Raw genomic sequence first — 12,655 nt, 5'->3', positions numbered from 1 at the left:
GAAAAACTAACACTTAGGATAGATCCAGAACCACCACCACGAGTTCAAAAGAATAAACCACCCCACAGAAAAGAGAAGTTAGAGAACCATAAAACTAGGAATATTACTATTGTTAAGAGGGTAAGGTTAACCTTTGAGGTGTGGATAATATCACTAAGCCCGAACTCGAAAAGCTGATACTTAGGATAGATCCAGAACCGCCACCACGATTTCAAAAGAATGAACCACCATACAGAAGAAAGAAAAGAAAAGGTGAGGGATATGTGAGATGGCTTGATAAGTGGCCATGGAAAACGAGGTTTGCTAAAAGTTCAACCGAGGCGTCATTCTCGAGAGAACCACCTTGAGTGCTTGCACTCTTAAGCCGTCGAGCTATCGACGTTAAACAAAGCGCTGCGTGGGAGGTAACCCACGAGTTTTCTATTTAATGTATTCCTTTTATTGTTTGAATTTGCAGAAAATAAAAGTATGAATCGCTTGTCACGTCTCGACCATATCTAGGTGAAAAACCTATAGATGATCATCTCAAAGATAAGCGGGTCTCCACGCACATTCCTACGAGTGTTGCTGCCGGTGGTGACACAATTGATGAGTATGATAGGAGAAGGTATTTCCTCCGAACGCGGAGCGGATTTGGTCCTGATAGCTCGCCGATAGCATCCATACAGGTTCTCTTTTTCCCTTTTCACCTTTTATCAAAACATTAAGGACAATGTTTGGTTTAAGCGTGGGGGAGAAGCTTTACCGCTTTCATTTATTGCTTTATTTATTGTCTTCTAGTTGTGTTGTCGAGTCTTTTTACGTGATTTTCAGTTGCTATTGAATTTCCCGTGAAATTTGAAAATTTTAACCTCCAACAAAAATTTGAATTTTGACACATGGCGTACACGCTCTGAAAGTATAGAGGTTGTCACACTTATGACATTGTTAGAAAGACTTGGAGAGGTTTCAACAACATTGATACCATCCTGACACCCTAAACCCCCTCATTATGTGATATCAATTTGGATGCCCATTATGTCGATACCTTAGGGTCAAGTTTTCAAAGTAGCTCTTAAGTAGTTTATATTTGCAGTCGGCACCATCTTAAGCACAAACTACGTAGGGAGTCGATGAATATAAGTGAATGATCCTATTTTTAATAAATAAATGTATTAATTGAAAAATAACCTTCTAAGTTAGGTGACCCTCACCCGGTCATTTAGCCCAACGGTTGTTACGCCTATAAGGATTTAATAATTAGCACCCACTGTTGGTTGGCCTAGAGGTCACTAGTACTGGGCTTGGTAGGGTGGACTACGGTCCGATCCCCCGCAACCGCAGTTGGGAAAGATGGGGCTTCGCCATTTAAAAAACCTGAACCCCGTGCTAAAGAAAAGAAAAGGATCATAGTCGCTAACCGATTTCCCCTACTATGTGAGTGTACGGATAACGGGCTTAATGTGATTGCGCTTGAATGAAAAGAGTGAAAGGAAAAACGAGAGATATAGGTTGAGTTATAATGGCATAATTCGAATTGGTTTGCATAAGGAGGGATTTTTGAACATTGTGTCGTCACGGTATCCTAGGTGTTGATATCTACTACGTATCGATGTAACATTTGCCTATCACAAATATGATTAGGAGTCATGTCATGCCCTTGTTTCGAATCGAGCTTAATTATTTCTTTTACCATGTGTTGATTGCTTGAGGACAAGCAATGGTTTAAGTGTGGGGATGTTGATAACACGTAATTATATCGTATATTATGCTCGATTATAACATAAATTGTTTCATTATTTTATTATAATTATATTTTATCACGGTATTATGCTGGTATTTTCATTGTTTCAAGTTTTATGTTCGTTTTGAGGACTATTTGTCAAAAGGAGAAGAAATGGAGCAAAAATCATTCATATTTATAAAAGAGAGGTGTTGAAGCCAAAAGGGGGTGCAAAGAAGACCCAAATGCCTAAAGATAGAAGCCCAGCCCACGAAGGAGCTGGAAACAACCACTTCAGCACGTGGAGACGCCCGTCTCCAATACTCCTTGCCACGTCATGAAGAGGAGACGCCCGTCTCCAACCCTCCCTAAAAAAGCTCCACTTGAGACGCACGTCTCAAGTCCGTTTGCCTAGTCTTCCTGAAGAAGTGGAGACGTGCGTCTCCCAAGTCTGCGTCAGAAGGTGCTATATTCACGGAACGAAACTGCCTACGCTCAGCTATAAAAGGAGACTGATACTTCAGTTTCCAGGGTCCGAGTTTTTCAGCAAGGATCAATATTTTAGTTTTTCTGTTTTTTCGTATCTTCATTTAATTTCATCAATTTAATTTTTGCTTTCGTTTTCAATTCTTGTTCATCTTTTCTCACAACAATTTCTACACCGGAAATTGTTGTGAACCTTTAACGGATCTAACCTTACGTTAGATTTAGTTTTTATTTCCTTGTTTTAATTCCTGCCGAGTAATTTCTGAAGAACGATCCAGACAACCTATGGTGGAAGTTCGAGTACTTCAATATTCAACTTCATTTCAGATTAATTTTATTCAGGTTTATTATTTACCGCCTTTATTTATATTTATTTGCATGATATATTATATGCCATTTAATATGCCTATTATTATGAACCGAATCTATTTACGCATGTTTAACCATATTAATATGTCTGGCTAATTTATTTAGATGTCGGTATGTAAAGTAATTTAACCGTAGGGATCCGAAATAAATTGGCTTAATTACGTTTTATTAAAAATCACTCATTTCTGGTTTTTTTTCTAATTTAATTTGATAAAGTTATAAAACCAACAGAGCGAGAGTTTGAGGTTCTAGAACTAATAAAGGTTAAGGTCAACAGAGCGAGAGCTTGAGATTCTTAACTGGATAGTAGGCATAGGACATTAGTTTTAAGGATGGCGAAAGCGTATTAAAACTGGTTAGAATTTATTTACTTTCAAAAAGTGTTTTTAAACCCGATGTGGGATGGCGAGAGTGTACATTAGGGGATACTAGCATGATTCGAGTCAACAGAGTGAGAGTTTGAGACTAGGAGATTTAAGTAGGTAACGTCTTCATAAAGCGAGCATTTTATTAATTATGATGTTTTCAAAAAGCGTTTCTAAATCTGGTGGGATGGCGAGAGCGTACATTATGGGTTAGGATCGTAGTCTGAATCAATAGAGCGAGAGTTTGAGAGGAGGACTTTTAAATAACATAGTTAGTAAAGACTTTTGATTTAATTAGAATCTGGCCAATGGAACTTCGGATCACCTAAGTTAGACGAACTACATACTGATATATGTTTATTATTATATTCTTAGAATTAAGAGTTTATTTTCATTTCTTTAGAAACAACCCAAATATCATTAGCCTTAGCTTTACATAGTAACTTTAGATAACGATAGGTCGATTTATAGTCCTTGTGGATTCGATATCTTTTAAAACTACACGACACGACTGTGCACTTGCAGTTATCCCGACTAATAGACACGCAAAGTCGCGATCAAGTTTTTGGCGCCGTTGCCGGGGACTATTTAAGTCGTTATCGTAACTCTAGTGCAAAAAGTGCAGCAGAGTCAATTCTCTGATAACCCAACGGAGGATCCGAATCTGTACCTTTCTATCTTCGTGCAATTTGCAGATATGCTTCAGAGTGATGGCATTAATCCCGAAGACATTCGATTGCATTTTTTCCCATTCTCCCTTAAGGACAGAGCAGAGCATGGCTACAATTCCTATCGACAAATTCCATTACAACATGGAATGAATTAAAGAAAGCATTCTTCCTGGATATTTTCACGCCAAACTGTAGCAACCTGCCCTAAAAATTTAGGCTTTTAGAGTCTCCACCTATTCTGCCAGGGCGAATAGGAAACCCTACGAAGTTTAGAGATCTAAGTAAGTTATTATATTCAGGTTAAGGGAAGGTGTTAGGCACCCTTAACCCTTTCCTAAGGTTTTAGGTTTAAGGTAAAGGTTTGTGGCTTAAGAGTATTGTGAGGTTTGTGGTTAATAAAGAAAAGTAACAGAAAGTGTAATAGGGTTAAAAATGAGATTTGAACCAAATTGGGGTTTTGGGGAAGGGGACTCGCCTTGTTACCAAGTGCCTACGTACCTCCTTAGGGAGGATCAGAGTCTACGTAGTTCGGGGAGGGTTGTACGCCTTAGACTTAGTATGAATGTTGAAAGTGTGTTTTAAATTACCATACGCAGTTTGGTAATTGTCGCAGTTTTGAAATTCGCAGTTTGTGAAAGAGATGTGTTTTGACGTGGCGTACAACCCTGATTAGTGTTTTAAACCTTAGTATTGTTAATTGCATTGATCAATAGCTTTAATTAACATAATTGACAATTTGACAGGTTATTTAAGTATTGTATAGGTTATTTAATTAAAATTGAATAATTTATTATTAATCATCGTAATCAATTGATTTGATTAAAATAATTAACAAATCGACCCTAATATAAATTAGCTTGACAAAATTAATTTTGTCGCTAATTATCGTAATCAATTGATATGATTAAAACAATTAGCGAAGTAACCTTAATTGTGCATATAAAATTTATATTAAATATTAATATTAATTTGCATATTTTTTTAATCAGAAGAAAATATTAATAATCAGCACGATTATTAAATATAATCGAACCAAATATTAATTACTTGAACCTAATTATTTTAATTTTTTAAAAACCTAAGGTTAAAATAAGAAAATTAGAAAGAAAAAAAACCTAATGCTAATTAAATTAAAATTAAACTTAATTATTTAAAACCAACCCTAAAAAAAACCAAACCTACTTATTTTAAATAATTAAAATTTAATCCTAACAATTAAAATGTTAATCCTAATTTAATTAATAAAAATTCTAATTATTAAAAGTTTTTTTTGGTTTTTAATAAAACAATAAAAACAAATAATTGTAGAAATAAAATAAAATAGAAGAACCAGGGTTTAGATTGAATATGGCAAGGCTGGTGGTCCATTTGATGTTCCTTCGCTCCTGGTGTGTTGGATCTGGAAAGGAAGAGATCGTGTGGCCCAGACTGGAGGTGCATCGTGACCATGCGTGAGAGAGTTGCACCAAATCTGCAAGCAAACTGTTACATACAATAAAAAAAATCATGTGACTCGCGTGGGGTTTGAACCCTTGACACAAGAGTCACTAGCGCTTCGCCATTGCAAATCGTTCCACTCTCGTTCGCTCGCTGATAATATAATCTCCACTAAATATAATAAATAAAAAACGATTTAAACTTTTTAAAACAGAATTTCGCGCCCAGGAGCTTCGTCTTCTCCATTGGGCCCTGAGTTTTTTGCTTCAGAATCCTCTAGGATTTAGCAACAAACCTGCACATATCAAATTCAATGAATCAAAGCATAAATGGGGATTGACGGCATGGATCGATCAAGAATCATCTCTTGAATCCAATGGAAGCCTTCGTTTTGGTCGATTTTCCCTCTAACTTAATATCCCCAAATTAGAGCTTCAAAGCCCTAACAATGGTGAAACATTGAATCTGCACTCAAACTCCAATTAAACTACACAAAAAGCTTCGAAACACTATAAAGAACACAATTATGCATTCAAATTACATTTATCATGCGTGAATTGATGAAATCAATCTCAACTTAAAAGTGTCAAACCGTGAGTGCTTAGGCCTCGAGTCTGAACATGAAGAGGCTTGGAGAATGTCTGGATAGCTTCAGAAAGGGCCTGGGAAACTGTTAGAACCTTCAAATCTTCTTGAGAAGGGTTATAATCTTGAATTCGATTTTCAATTTTTCTTGAAATTTTGGAACTCGACTATGGCTTTCTTGGCTCAGAATCTTCAACCCTAATGCTTTGGACCAGTCATGTATTTATATGTGATTGAATTAGGGTGACAAAATTGACTTGAATCTTGATGAATCTTGAGATTGCAATTTGAAGAATTTGATTTATGGAGGCTTCCAAATTTGCTCCAAATTTCTCCTAATCATGCCAATTTGGTTTGTCACGAAAATTGCATCAAATATATGTTATTTGATGATTGATTATGATTGGAAAATAAAATCAAAACAAATCCTTTCTATTTTATTCCCTTTATTTGATTTAAATCATTTTTTTAATGACTAAAAATCAATAAAAAATCAAATAATTGTCATAAATTCGTGGCTTTGAGATTTGATGCCCTTGATGACTTGAGGAACAATATTGGGTCATAAAAAGTTGGGCCCTTTTGCAAGAAAATTCATTTTGACCCATATTTGCTTCATGCACCTCACCCAAAATTGACCAACTTTGACAAGACATATCTCCCTCAATTTTTAAGGTATGGAAGTGTTATAGGACTTTTTGGAAATCCCCAGATATCCTCTACAAGCCACTTTGGAACCTTATTTTCATTTGAGGATTTTATCTTGATGATATGGGCTCTGACAAAAAACTGCTTTTGGTTGACTTTCAAAAAGGACCTATGGTCTTTTGGACCATATTGAAGGATAGAAAAACACTTAGAAAGGGGGGGTTTGAATAAGTGTAGTCTAAAAACTTGAACGATAAAAGCAATTTGCACAGTTATTTTTATCCTGGTTCGTTGTTAACTAAACTACTCCAGTCCACCCCCACGGAGTGATTTACCTCACCTGAGGATTTAATCCACTAATCGTAACAGATTACAATGGTTTTCCACTTAGCCCACTGTCATACCCCAAAATTTGCCCTCATATAATCACAAATGTCATTTTATTTCAATTAGATGACATGGCGCATTTGGTAAGAGTGTAAGGTTTGCAAGTACAGGGTCCCGGGTTCAAATTTCACTTCTGGCATTTTTCCCTTTTATTTGTTTCTAAACTTTAGTTTTAAGTTTATTATTATTTTTATTTTATATTAAAAAAATCACAAAAAATAAGTTTTTTAATCATTTAATTTTGATTTTCGTTTTATTTAATTAAGTATTTTAAAAATATATTTATTTTTTACTTTTTTAATTTTTTATGCATTTTTAATCCAAAAATCATAAAAATATAGTTGGTAGTTTTTTATTTTGCTTTTGGTGCAAGTCAATTGAATTGAAGTATTTGATTTGATTTGCTCTATTTTTAGAAAAAAATCAAAACAAATATTCATTTGAATTTTTAATTGTGCTATTGTTTTTATGTCAATTTATTTTTTCCATTTTAATTTGACCTAATACATTAATATAAATAGGTGCATTCTTTTGGTGATAGGGGACCACAAATCCTAACCCTTTTTTCACAACAATTTCTCACAGCCACAAACTAACAGAAAACCCTTATACACGTTCTAAAACCTCTAGTGTACAGTAACACAGCAATTTTTCTAACCTGCAGATACATATCACTGCCTCTGTTTCACGTACACACACAAACCTTTATTTTTAGAGTCAAGACTTTTTGTCTCTTTTTGAGCCCAATTTTTAACCATTCACCTTCACTATTTTCTACAGCAACAAAAAAAATTCTTTCATGTACAGGTTCCAACCTTCACAAACCATGCACAAATTGCCAGCAAAAATATTCATTCAAACATTAATCACCACAAGCTTTCACCATCGTTCTTTCAAAACAAAAAAATAATAAGGAGCAAATTGTCGTCGCCGGCTCGCCGCTAATTGTGTAATTATTATTCTATTTGTTGATTTTGTTACAGGTAGATAGTTGTTAAAAAAGGCATAAGTTGAAAAAGAGAAGCTGCAGATCCACGCTACTCCGATCTAACCACTCAGACGAAGCTAAAGCCGATTTACACAACAAATCAAATCGTAACCACTTCAGCTCGCAACATCGATTCAGAACAACAAACACAACCTTCAATGTTGTGACAGATTCACGCTTCAAAGGTTTCTCTGTGAATCACGATTTAGCAGCATTCAGCACTCAAAGCTTCAACAAATTCCAGCCACTTTGAAGCAACACCGACACGACCCGTACACGTGAATTCAACTCGCAACAACGCAGCCACCACCTGATACATATCCAAACCATTCTAACAAACCATGTTCAAGTTTTGTATTTTATATTGACTTAAACATATGTCAAAATTGTTATGTGGATTTCGTGTGTGTTTGTTTTGTGAATCGAAGAACAGGAAAGGATAAATCTGCAGATGGTGAAAGAAGAAGGAGGAGATCTGATGCAAGCACCACGCCATTAACAACCATATCGCTGCTTCGCAAGATCGAAGCTGGACTCGTCACCGATGAAACCCGGTGAATCCGACTAAGCGTTCAGCAGCCGAAACTAAATGGAGAACGGATCTGTACTCTCACCCGACGTGAACAACAACTTCTACCCTGAAGCTGCACTCTAACACCACCGTCACGAATTCACTGCCGGTAGTGAAAAGAAGAAGAAGCAAATCCTCCAATGATGTTCAGATTGCCGCTCAACTCCTCCGTGTCGGATCCGGTAACACCGTTTCTTTCTTTTTCTTGCGATCTTCATGTCTGTTTGATTGTATGTGATTAGTGATATTTAATATTGAAAGAAGAGATAGATTTGGTGTGTTTGATTGGCTATGTTTGTTTATGCTCTGCTACTGTGAAAGAAAGGTGAGGAGCAATGGTTGAACCGTGAGATAAGAGAGAGTATGGACGTTGAATAGGATACTGGTACATTAAATTATGCTTTACCTATTTTTTAAAGCTTGCCATGTGTCAGCCGCAGATTGGTTGGATGAGTTTATTTGAAGTAGTCAAACTTTTTTTGTATTATACTTATTAATTATCATGTTTTTTTATATGGAAGAAATAAAATAAAAAAAAAGATGAAAAGTGGCAACGTCAGTTTGTTGCCATTTTTTTTATTTTAATATTTTTATTTTTGTTATTTAGTTAATTTTATCATCAAAAATACTAAAAAAAAATAGATTTAATTTGTTTCATGTTACTAAATAAAATAAAAATACAAAAAATATGTTAATTTCTTTGTTTAGAATTTGTTTGGCTTATCTTCTAAATTATGTTAGTTAGTCTTGATTAATATTTGTGTGTATTTTTATCATTCTTTGTACTTTATGTTTTCTATAATCGTACTGACATTTTCTTGTTTTTCTGAGGTACCACTTGATACGGAGACTCTTGGATTTCATGGACATTTACCATTTGCAGTTTCAATTAATTTCGTACATATTATTTCTTTTATCTTCATTTTGGGTTTGTAATAGTTTTTTATCCTGTTCAGTAAATTTGTAATCCCCATCCCGAAGCCATGTAATAGCGTAGGATTTAATTTCCGCATTTTAATTTCCCGCACCTATAAACTGCTTAGATGTATGGCTAATAGGATTGTATGATAAGACTTAAAAACAACCGTTAGACCACTAACTCAAGATAATTAAATATCTGAAATTAACACACCCATTTTACTGCTCACACACTCACCTCTAAGGTACGCCCCTCTTACGTTGCCTTTCGAATAAATAGTCAAGTCCCTTCGAGCGTAGGGATACCTTAGCACATGCTGCCCACGATTCAAAAGCCAAAGTTAAGTACTCAGTTTAATTTAATTTAAATTATATTTGATTTATATTTTAAATTAGGGTTTGCTTTGCATTCATCTCTTTCTGCCTTGCCTTTTCAGGGTCAACCCTAAAGGCGCCCAACCAACCATATCAGATCAAATTCGAAGCTAAGTATCTATTTACTTTGTTTATTTTAAATTTCTTTATTCGTTATTTTTAGGATTAGTGACGTTTGCCTCCGAACCGATAATGCACTCACCCCTCTGTTTATTCTGTCTTTTCCAATTTTCAGGGTTTGTCAACTGCCAAAGCTACGAGTATTGGTAATCCTAAACCCTATTTACAAATTATTACTTGTGTTAAACCTTTTGCCTTTTATTTTTATATCCCGCTGGTTTCAATTCCCCTCTCCTCCGCTGGTTACAATTTCCCTTCCCCATTATTATTGTTATATTATTGTGTGGTTAGTAATTATAGGGAGTGCAACTTATTAATTGAATTAGCATCACGTAATTTTATAAGATAACATAACTGAACATAATCACATGATTGTTGCACACACGCACCCTTTTGGGGTAACCTCTCTGTTGCCTTGCTGCCTGTTGCCTGTTGCCTTTGTGTTTTGCAGAATAAGCCATGTCCCTCGAATTCGAGGATACCTCAGCCATGTTGCCTCGATAAAAAGGTCACGACCCTAAATGATGCTGCCTTCGATACACAAATGACCTCGACCCTCGGAAGTTGCCTACGGAAAAAGGGCTGAGGTATCTTCTGGCTGCCTACGAAAATGGCTTATTCCGATCCTTGCCTTAGACTACCTGCCCTTCTATGGCATGGGATAGTCTTATGGCAAAGGATGCTTCGATGACCCTTCAACCTCCAAACGAAAGGCTTCCTGCCCTCTTTATGGCAAGGATAGACCCTTTCATTCTGAAAGGCTAAAAAGAGACCTATTATCTGAGTTTAAGGTAATTGCCCCTAATTGCCTTGCAATGCTCAAACCTTTTTATTATATTCTTTCTCATAATTTTTCAAAAGGGCAACGCTCATTTACGAGCTGAAGTCCCTATCCCTTTCATCTACATTTTCTAAACAAACGAGCAAGCAAAGCAATTAAGAGCCCATGGAAAACCATGGATGCAAAGGGTGCCTTACACCTTCCCTTTGCATAAATTACCCCCCGAACTCAATCTCTTTTCAAAGAAGGTCTTTCCTGTTCTTTTATACCATTCCTAATTGGATAAAATAAAAGTCGGTGGCGACTCTTGCTCACCGCAACATTGTTGCCTATAAAAATAAAAGTCAGTTCACCGTATTACAGAACTGGCGACTCTGCTGGGGATAAATAAAAAGAGGGGTTACCTTAGAGCTTAGTTCATATAATATGCTTGTTTTGTTTGCTTTACTTTTCAAGGTTGCTTGGGAATTAAATGAAGGACGAATTCTATACCCGGATTCAAGTACACTTAAGATAGGAGTGGCATAGTCATGGCGACCTCTTTCGCATATGTGGGAGATGAGTCAATATGAAGTTCACGCTTGAGTTAGGACTCCATAGATATATGCACACCTTTCTCAAATGAGGGAGGTCTATGTATGTAACTTTGGGTGCGCCGGAGCTCAAGGACCTTTAGTTACCCTTTAACCCATCTTGGCCTTTAGGAACGTAGTGGGGGGACTACTCTTGACAAATGTTGAGAACTAGTCGCTACCCGATGCTACAATTCAGATAGGTTCTCTCTCAAAGTATCATTGCATGGTGCAAATGCATCATGTCCGAGGGTGCTTTAGAAGGGCTGACAATTCTGAATAACTCGGTAGAACCCGTTGCTGATATCATCCTTATCCTTAGAAGTACCTTTGGGGAAGGGTAGTCACCTAGTCATACTTCATGCAAGCCTTTAAACCTAAGGACTCTTGTATGACTTGTTTGTTATATAATCACTTGATCTCCTTGCAGGTTTTGTTTGTAGGACTTACTTGTCCATATTACCTTATGCTTTTACATAACATGTTGACTAACCTTTTTTAAGGATTTTAGGGGATTTATGGTGCATAATTCCCAGGTACTGTTATGGAAGGACTATCAAGAGCCAAAACTTCTATCGAGGGGCAAGAGGATTTATTTTCCTCTAGCCAAATGCTCTTCGAACTCGAAAGTATAATAAATTTCCGTCAAGGGGAGAGAGGATTTATTTTCCTCTAGCTAGATGCCTTCAAACTAAAAGGTAAATTTCCTACCAAGGGGCAAGAGGATTTATTTTCCTCTAGCTAGATGCCTTCAAACTCAAAGGTAAATTTCCTACCAAGGGGCAAGAGGATTTATTTTCCTCTAGCCATATGCCTTCAAACTCAAGGGTGCAGTTCCTATCAAGGGGCAAGAGTAGTTATTTTCCTTTAGCCACATGCCTTTAAGCTCAAAAGTATCGTACCCCGAGTCAGAGGCTATGATCCACTAGATATGGTGAGCTTGATTCTTATAGAAGGACGTCCAAAGATGAAAATTCAAAGTTCTTCAGACAAAGTTGCAACCAAAGTTTCCAAGGGACAAGCTTCTCATTCTCTTACTACTTTATTCTTACTATCCCTGAAGTTGTACACATACAACTCTTGTGTGACTTTGTCAGAATATTCTTCCTAGAAGTAATCTAAAGAGTCCTGCAAATTCAGACACTAACGCTCGGTTTGTTTTCCACTCTGGGGCACTTGACCATTCGATCGATGATTGTCATCCGTTTCGAAACAATGTTCAAAACCTGATTGATGCAAAGGCTATCATCATTCACACCTACAATCCAGATTTGAAGTTCTCCTTCGAGTCAACGGATCTTCTGAAGCAATAAGTCCATACAAAGAGAATCTCCTCAACATTGGCAATTCGTAATCATCATGCATGTTCATGGGTAGTCTTTCTTGTTTTTATTCAATACTGTTTATATGCAATACTTGTTTGTTTTTGAACTATAATAATGATGCATCAGATATGTTTGTCTTTAAAGAATTCATTCGCTCTCGCTCTAACATGTTTTCTTTGCTTGTGATACCAAACTCTCGGTGATAAAGCATGATAACTCCGAAGGGAGAATGACGAACACATAATACTCATAATCTCAAATGGTGTGCTTTCGAGTAAAACCTTGTTGATGATGTACAGGCATTGTTTCAAATCCCCAAATACTGGAGATATAAGGAAGTTAATCCCTTGTCAAC

Source organism: Vicia villosa, linkage group LG1, assembly GCF_029867415.1.
Source record: "Vicia villosa cultivar HV-30 ecotype Madison, WI linkage group LG1, Vvil1.0, whole genome shotgun sequence".
Classification (NCBI taxonomy): Eukaryota; Viridiplantae; Streptophyta; class Magnoliopsida; order Fabales; family Fabaceae; genus Vicia; species Vicia villosa.
The sequence above is the reverse complement of the archived record's forward strand: the minus strand, read 5'-3'. Positions refer to the sequence as shown.